The following is a 9068-nucleotide window of genomic DNA, read 5'->3' as shown; positions in this document are numbered from 1 at the left end:
CCTCACTTCTGTTTTATAATTTTGCTTTATAAATAAAGTATACTTTTACTGTATAATTAAAAAGAAAACACTACTGTAATTTATGGTGTATGTGAAGAATATTTATAATTTGTCTGAAGGCTGGGAAAGGTGAATGAGACCACAGCAAGGAAAAATCAGCAACTTCTTCAGTTACATAGGCCCACATTATTGTACAAGCGTGAAGAAAATACAACAAAAAGATAACTCTGTTGAATAAATAACTCAGACAAAAAGAACACATCTTCATCTTTTAAGGGGAGCTTATCAACACAGGCTACCATTAAGACAAGTCATTTTATCACAGAGACCTACTGTTAACCCACTTTTATCAGCCACTAGGTTTCATTTTGTAAAATGGAACCTGTGGTATAATAACCCATCTTAACGGTAGCCCATGATGATAACACCACCCTCTAAATAGTTGCTTAACCTAGAAATAAGCAGTGCATTTTTCCTAGTTCATCTTAATACTGGCTTATGGACTTTTCTTGTAGGAAATGCTCCAATCCTTTTTTAAACCCTGCTAAGCTAACTGCTTTTACCACAATGAATTCCATCGTTGAATTACACTTGCGGCCTTGACTATGATAAAACTAGAGAGATCTTGAAAAACACCTCATTCCAAACTGTACTATCTTTCAGATATCTTGGCGTTAAAATCTCCTGTAATCTATCATGTTATTCCCTCTTAATTATGATAAATAGTAACTCGAGTCATAATGAACCTAAAAAAAGTGGCAAGATACCACAATATCTTGGTTGAGAAGGATACATATCTTAAAATTACAATTTTCCCTAAATTATTCTTCTCTCTTCACCAATCTTTTTGCCAAGATTCTTTTTCAAAGAAGTAAAAAAGATCTTTTCCAACGTGTCTGGCAAGGTAAAAAAAAGGTGACCACAGGTGCTTTCCCAAAGTTAGTGGGTGCTCTAGGAATCCCAAATATAGAATTATATAATTGGTCAGCATGTCTTAAATTTCTATGAAATTTGTATGGATTATCTGAACAAAATCACTGATTAAGATTAGAAGCTTTAATGTTTGCCCCTCTTACACCAAAGGAAGGAATATTTCATGTAGATACTATCCACCCCCCCCTGAGGTAACTGCCCCAAAGTCCATAGAGATTTAAAGGGTTTCGTGGCTTTTGCACAACTTTGTAAAAGAAATGGGGGGGGGGGGGAGGTTAAGTGCTTGGATCATCCTTTCCTCAAGCCTCTGCCAACACATGGATTAAAATATGTGGCACATCTCAAGCAGTGGCGCAGCGAGGGTAGGTGATGCCCCCGGCCCTGCTCCTTCCCGACTCCCCTGCCACACGGTACATAGATGAAAGCGTGTGAGACAAAGACGCGCCAACAATGCTGCCCAGGCAATCGTGCGCAGGATTCTATAGTTGGCTCCATTATCGGCGGCCGCCTAGAAAAACGACTGCCAATCATGTGTCAGTCGCACAACGGTCCCGTTTACAGAATTACAGGTAAACAAAAACAGAGGTGCCTAACTATAGATGAGGATTTTAAAAGCCTATATTTAGGGCACCTTTCTTTTTTAAAAATATTTTACTAGTTGATTACCCGGCGTTGCCAGGATATTTATTTATCCCAATCTTCCGGTATCGATAGACTTGTATTCAGTGATTACGCCTGGTAAAATGGGAAGTATTGGATTGTTTATTTCATGGACATTAGTGCTGCCTGATTTCCGATTCAAATCGATTCCCATCCAATCAGCTCTTTCTTCAGGTCCTCTCCCATGCTAATAAAAGCATGTTTGAAATCCATCCTCCTCTTTGGCCGTTATATCAAACCAAACCGTATGATGATCGCTACTTCCCAGGTTAATCTTAAGCCTAAGTATTTAATTACTTTTGATAGACCACAAACCCCAATGAAGAAAGAATGTCAAAACTGTGAAAAATATATATATTCTTTCAAAAATAGGCTGACTGGGAGATCAAATGTCGAGATGTCACACTGAATTTAATAGAGTGACATCTCTACACTTGATCTCCCAGTCAGCCTATTTTTGAAAGAATAGAAGTATTTAATTTAAGACACCCTTTGAAGCACATCAATCACAAATGGATCACTGCTGAGGCACGTAGGACCTATTGCTGAGAGATTGATTGAAAAGCTGCTGGAGTGAAGATAAGTACACTGTGGAACTTTACTGTGCAATTGATATATATAATAAGAACAGTGCTGGGACCGCTCCTGTTCAATATATTTATTAATGACCTGGAGGCGGGAAAAAATTGCGAAGTTATTAAATTTGCGGATGACACCAAACTCTACCGCAGGGTCGAAAACATGGAAGACTGCGAAGATCTCCAAAGGGACCTAACGACGCTAGAAGAATGGGCCAAAAAATGGCAAATGAACTTTAACGTAGGGAAATGCAAGGTCATGCGTGTAGGGAAAAAGAACCCGATGTTCAGCTACAAAATGGGGGGATCACTGCTAGGGGTAAGTAACCTTGAAAGAGACCTGGGAGTGATGGTAGACACAACTTTGAAGGTGTCGGCACAGTGCGCCACAGCCTCAAGAAAAGCAAACAAAATGGGTATCATTAAGAAGGGTATCACGACCAGGACGAAGGAAGTCATCCTGCCACTGTATCGTGCAATGGTGCGCCCGCATCTGGAATACTGTGTCCAGTACTGGTCGCCGTACCTCAAAAAGGACATGGCGGTACTTGAGGGAGTCCAGAGAAGAGCAACTAAACTGATAAGGGGTATGGAAAACCTCTTATATACTGACAGACTGAAAAAGCTGGGGCTGTTCTCCCTGGAAAAGCGGAGACTTAGAGGAGACATGATAGAAACCTTCAAGATCCTGAAGGGTATAGAAAAGGTAGACAGGGACAGATTTTTCAGATTATGGGGAACCACAAGTACAAGAGGGCACTCGGAGAAATTAAAAGGGGACAGGTTTAAAACAAATGCCAGAAAGTTCTTTTTTACCCAGAGAGTGGTGGACACATGGAATGCGCTTCCGGAGGCTGTGATAGGCCGGAGCACGTTACAAGGCTTCAAAGAAGGTTTGGATAGGTTCCTAGAGGATAAAGGAATTGAGGGGTACAGATAGGAGTAGCGGTAGGTTATAGGGATAGTCTGGGACCATTGCTCAGGCAATGGGCCTGATGGGCCGCCGCGGGAGCAGACCGCTGGGCAAGATGGACCTCTGGTCTGCCTCAGCGGAGGCAACTTCTTATGTTCTTATAACAGCAATGATAAGCAGTAGAGATTGTGCGTTACTCCAGGCAGAGTAAAGGGAACGATATGGTACAATGATGGTTCCCTGAATATTCTGGTCTTTATCTGTTTCAGAAGTGACCTGGTGGAGGTACTGAGCACTTTATATTCATTAGATACTTGTATTTACACTTCTCCCTCCGTATTTGCGGTTTCAGCATTCGCGGTTTTGATTATTCACAGTTTTTAGCTTGCTGGCTCCTCTCCCCCAAATGACGTCAGCTTGCATAGAGAAATCGCTGATTCCCAGCACATTGTTCACCGTGTTTTGCCTCTCCTTCAGGAACAGGCCAGGTCTCCCACCATGTTATTCGCGGTTTCACCCTATTCACAATGGTTTTTAATAGAAAACAGCGAATAACATATGAAAATGTTATTCACGGTTTTTCTGTATTTGTGGTTCTGTTAATCCCCTATCACAGCGAATACAAAGGGAGTAGTGTAAAAGCTGCTTTATAGGATATCGAAGATTTTAGTAAAGGCATTAGTATATTTTAAGCACAAGCATAAACATAAATAAAATATTATAAACATATTTATTGATATGAAATAATCACTGTGCAAATGTAGTCGTCATAATATCTATCAACAATATTTAATAAGGTGCAATAAACCCAAATACCCCTTCTCAGAAGCAATATTATTAAAAGTGCAATGGCATATCAAAACGTTCATGAATTTTCAAAAGGAGTTCTTCAAAAACCTCTTAATTAACTCTGTAAGACAAAATCCTTGGGTTCGTTTTGGATTCTACTCTCTCTTTGACTAATCAGATTAACAATGTATCGGAAAAATGTTTCTTTAGTTTACGGATTTTGAGGAGGGTCCGTCGTTTTTTCCATCAGCATTATTTTGCTGTGTTGGTCCAGGCAATTATATTAGCTAATTTGGATTATGCTAATTCTCTTTACATCAGTTTAAGTAAATGCAATTTAAAGAGATTGCACTTATTCAAAACACGGCTGCCAAATTAATTTTCGGGAAGAGTAGATATGATCGTGTTACTCCAGTACTGAGGGCATTGCATTGGCTCCCGGTATACTGGAGGGTTCAATTTGTGTGCTAGTGTTGTATTCAAAAGTTTATATGGGATCTTCTCCCCATTACTTACTCTTTCTTTTAATTCCCAACAACCCCTTTCTACTAGAGGAATACATAAATTTAAATTAGTATTCCCTTACATTAGGGATATTCAAACTTTACGTAGGCTGTCCTATTCTATGGCATTTGCCTTGTTAAAAATCTGGAATGACCTTCCATCAGAAATTAGACTCCTCCCCTCTTTGACATGTTTTAGAAAAACTTTGAAGACGTATTTGTTTAAGAAATTCTAAACTGACGAATAAGGGATTGTAATAGATGAACTTTATGTCCAATTATTGTTTTCCTTTGCCCTCTTGGGTTAATTTTGTGAACCGGATCAAGTCCCTTTTCGGAATGACCCGGTATATAAGACTATGGATTGGAAATTTTTATGCCAATATTCTAAAATCCATATATCCTTAAGGAACTGGCATTAGAAAACAGTCTTGCTCTACACCCGACGGTGTTTCACCAATTGCGTCTTCAGGAGACAAGACACCAGAAGGATTATCTTCAGGTCTAAGCACCTGAACTGATTTCAAACAGCAGACTTCAAGTTCAGGAAATCCAAGCAGCACTAGCCCTTGCACCATAATCAAGCTCCAGAAATAGGCATCAACATGGCAAATGAGATTCAACGTGGATAAGTGCAAAGTGATGCATGTTGGTAACAAAAATCTCATGCATGAATACAGGATGTCCGGGGCGGTACTTGGAGAGACCTCCCAGGAAAGAGACTTGGGAGTTCTGATCGACAAGTTGATGAAGCTGTCTGCACAATGTGCTGTGGCGGCAAAAAGAATGCTAGGAATGATTAAGAAGGAGATTACGAACAGATAGAAGGTTATCATGCCGCTGTACCGGGCCATGGTGCACCCTCACCTGGAATACTGCATCCAGCACTGGTCGCTGTACATGAAGAAGGACACGGTACTATTCAAAAGGATCCAGAGAAGAGCGACTAAAATGGTTAAGAGGCTGGAGGAGTTGCCGTACAGTGAGAGATTGGAGAAACTGGGCCTCTTCTCCCTTGAACAGAGGAGATTGAGAGGAGACATGATCGAAACATTCAAAATACTGAAGGGAATAGACTTAGTAGATAAAGACAGACTGTTCACACTCTCCAAGGTAGAGAGAATGAGAGGGCACTCTCTGAAGTTGAAAGGGGATAGATTCCGTACAAACGTAAGGAAGTTCTTCTTCACCCAGAGAGTGGTGGAAAGCTGGAATGCTCTTCCGGAGTCTGTTGTAGGGGAAAACACCCTCCAGGGTTTCAAGACTAAGCTGGAAAAGTTCCTGCTAAACTGGGACGTATGCAGGTGAGGCTGGACTCATTTAGAGCACTGGCCTTTGACCTGGGGGCCGCCACGTGAGCAAACTGCTGGTCAGGATGGACCACCGGTCTGACCCAGCAGCGGCAACTCTTATGTTTTTATGTTAGATATTGTTGATAGCTATTATGACGACTACATTTGCACAGTAATTATTTAATATAAAATAAATTTGTTTGTAATATTTTATGTTTATGCCTGTGCCTCAGCATTTAATGTGGTACAATTCTAGAGACCACACTTTCAAAAAGATATAAACAGAATGGAGTTGGTTGATGGTATATGACATAGGGGCAGACTTAAAGATCTCAATACGTATACTTTGGAGGAAAAACCTCATATCCCCCTCCAGCTATTGCACCATCTTCCTCCTCCCCTTCCTATCCAAGCTACTTGAACGTGTTGTTCACCGCAGCAGCCTGGACTTCCTTTCTTCCCAAAGCATTTTTGACCACTTCAATCGGGTTTTCGCCCTCTCCATTCTACAGAAATTGTCCTTGCTAAAGTTTCTAATGACCTATTCCTTATCCACATTAAATCTCATTTGACATGTCGCAGCCCATTTCTCGAGCGTATCTATGTCACATTACAGGTTTTCGCAATCCTCCTGCATCTTCATGACTCTGAATAACTTTGTATCATCTGCAAATTTAATCACCTCACTCATCATACCAATTTCCAGGTCGTTTATAAATATGTTGAAGAGCACGGGTCCAAGTACCGAACCCTGCGGCACTCCACTCGTGACGCTTTTCCAATCCGAGTATTGTCCATTCACCCCCATTCTCTGTTTCCTATCTGCCAGCCAGTTTCTAATCCACGTGAGTATTTCACCCTCGATTCCATTGCTTGCAATTTTTCGAAGTAGTTGTTCATGCGGAACTTTGTCGAACGCCTTCTGAAAATCCAGATATACAATGTCGACCATGTCACCCTTGTCTATCTGCCTGTTCACTCCCTCAAAGAAGTGTAGCAAGTTCATCATGCAAGATCTTCCTTTGCTGAAGCCATGCTGGCTGGTCCTCATCAGATTGTGTCCGTCAAGGTGATCAATGATGCAGTCCTTTATCATCGCCTCTGTCATCTTTCCCGGTACTGAGGTCAGACTCACCGGTCTTTAGTTTCCCGGATCTTCCCTTGAACCTTTCTTGAAGATTGTCGTAACATTCGCCACTTTCCAGTCTTCCGGAATCCTTCCTGATTGGCTGTTAGTTGAAGCAGTTCAGCTATAGCCCCTTTCAGTTCCTTGATAACCCTCGGATGGATGCCATCCGGTCCCGGAGATTTATAATTTTTAAGCCTATCAATCTGCCTGCATACCGTTTCTCGACTGACCGTCAACCCTGTCAATTTCCCATCTTCATTTCCTGTGTATAGCCTGTCGGCTTCCGGTATGTTGTGTATATCCTCTTCGGTAAATACAGACTTTTTTTCTAGACATGTGAGATAATTGATATATTTTTCCAGTCTCATGTTTTCAGTTTTATGATTTTTGTTTTGATTTTTGGAACTATTGGTTGTGGATTTTTTAATTTTGTTTTTGACTTGATTAGTTCAACATAATGCTCGATTGTAACTCCTTGAAGAATGAGATTTGGAGCATGATATTCAGGATTTAACTAAACAGCAACAATTAACCAATATGGAGGTGTTACAACTTGATGTGGAAGATTTGTCTAATAGACTGAGGTGAAATAACATTCGTATTATTGGTATGCTGGAGAGAACTGAAGATAATGATATAATATTATTTTTTTTCCCTCTAAGTTCAATGCGTTTTATTAAGTTCTAGCAGGAAATAACAGTGTCATTGACCATAAAAATAATCAATTTTCAAAGGATTACATTCAAAGTCAAGATACCTAACAACCACAAGAACAAAAATATAAACAGAAACATAATCATCATGAGTGTCAAGAAATCATTGGCAATTGAAGAAAAAGAGTAATACTTATATGAGCAATTATAATGACAACATTAGCTCACTATTAATGTTAATTAGCATATCTAGACATATCCAATAAGGGTGACCAGTGTTTTACAAAGGATTTAATAGCATTCTTATGCTCTGCTCCCCAACCCTATATGTCATATTTGTCATTGAAAGCTCTTCTGAGAGGGACTGTCTATAAATGTGAAAATGTATCACGCTGCGTACATCTTTCAGTACTATATAAATTATAAGTAGCAGTAGTAGTAACTGCTATACGTTCCACCATGTGATCTATTGAAGTCGATAGGTCTTTCCAATTAGATAGAACCACTCTAAATATAAATATCATTCCTACAAACGTTTTTACCAAACATTTTAAACCTGCATTTTGAGTCACTGTTTGAAGTTGAAAGAGCGCATAGAATCCCTTAACGGCTCACCTAAGAAACCTCATGTTGCCAGGCCAATTATTTTGAGAGTCTTGAGATACTCACAAGTATTGGAAATCTTACTAGCAGCTAAATTGAGGTTATCAATTCTTGTATAGGGAAAGAAAATATTTTTTATGCCGGATTTATCAAAAACAAGGGCTCAAAAAAGGAAAATGGTTCTTTCCGTGAGATTCCAACTTAAAAGATCATAAGCCATCTAGAATTTCTTTGGTAAAACTGAAAGCTACTAAGGAATAAAGAGGTGTAAATTTCCCTGACCTATTATTATAATAAAGCAAGGAGCGGAATGGTTAAGTTTCACTAATTATTCCCATATACCCTGTTGGTTACATTTAGAATCAGCTATTAACGCTCCTGTCCTCTCTGTAGCACTTTAGAAACCTCTTATATGAAGCAATCCCATTGTGTCCACTACTGCTACGATTCTTCAGGACTTCGATAAGCAATTAGAACATCCTTGGCTGGAATAATTTCATTGTCTTCTTTGGTGCAATAAAAATATTTTGATTGATAATAAAACAAACAAACAAACAAACCATATAGCATGGAAATCTTGGCAGTGTAGAGATATATGGAATATCCATTCTTTATGTCAGCGTCTCTCAAGCTGTGTGCCATGGCAGAGTGATGTGCTCCGAAGAGATTCCAGATTGCCAGGAAATTCAGAAAATAAATTTTGATAATCCACTGCTAAAATGCATGCATGCTAAACCAGCTGGAACCAGTTTAGCGAGCACGTTAAAGGCACATTTTAGTTTTGAGAATCTTCCCCTCAGTTGCCTGTGTTTCTACATTATCTAGGACAGGGGTGCCCACACTTTTTGGGCTTGCGAGCTACTTTAAAAATGACCAAGTCAAAATGATCTACCAACAATAAAATTTAAAAAATCACAAAGCACACTGTAGACAGAGAAAATGTTAATCATTTATATTCCGGGGCTTTTTCAAAGAGGTCAAGACTTTATGCAATGCCACCTCAGTAACAACTATA

Source organism: Geotrypetes seraphini, chromosome 2, assembly GCF_902459505.1.
Source record: "Geotrypetes seraphini chromosome 2, aGeoSer1.1, whole genome shotgun sequence".
In the NCBI taxonomy this organism is placed as follows: domain Eukaryota; kingdom Metazoa; phylum Chordata; class Amphibia; order Gymnophiona; family Dermophiidae; genus Geotrypetes; species Geotrypetes seraphini.
This window is presented reverse-complemented; position numbering follows the sequence as displayed.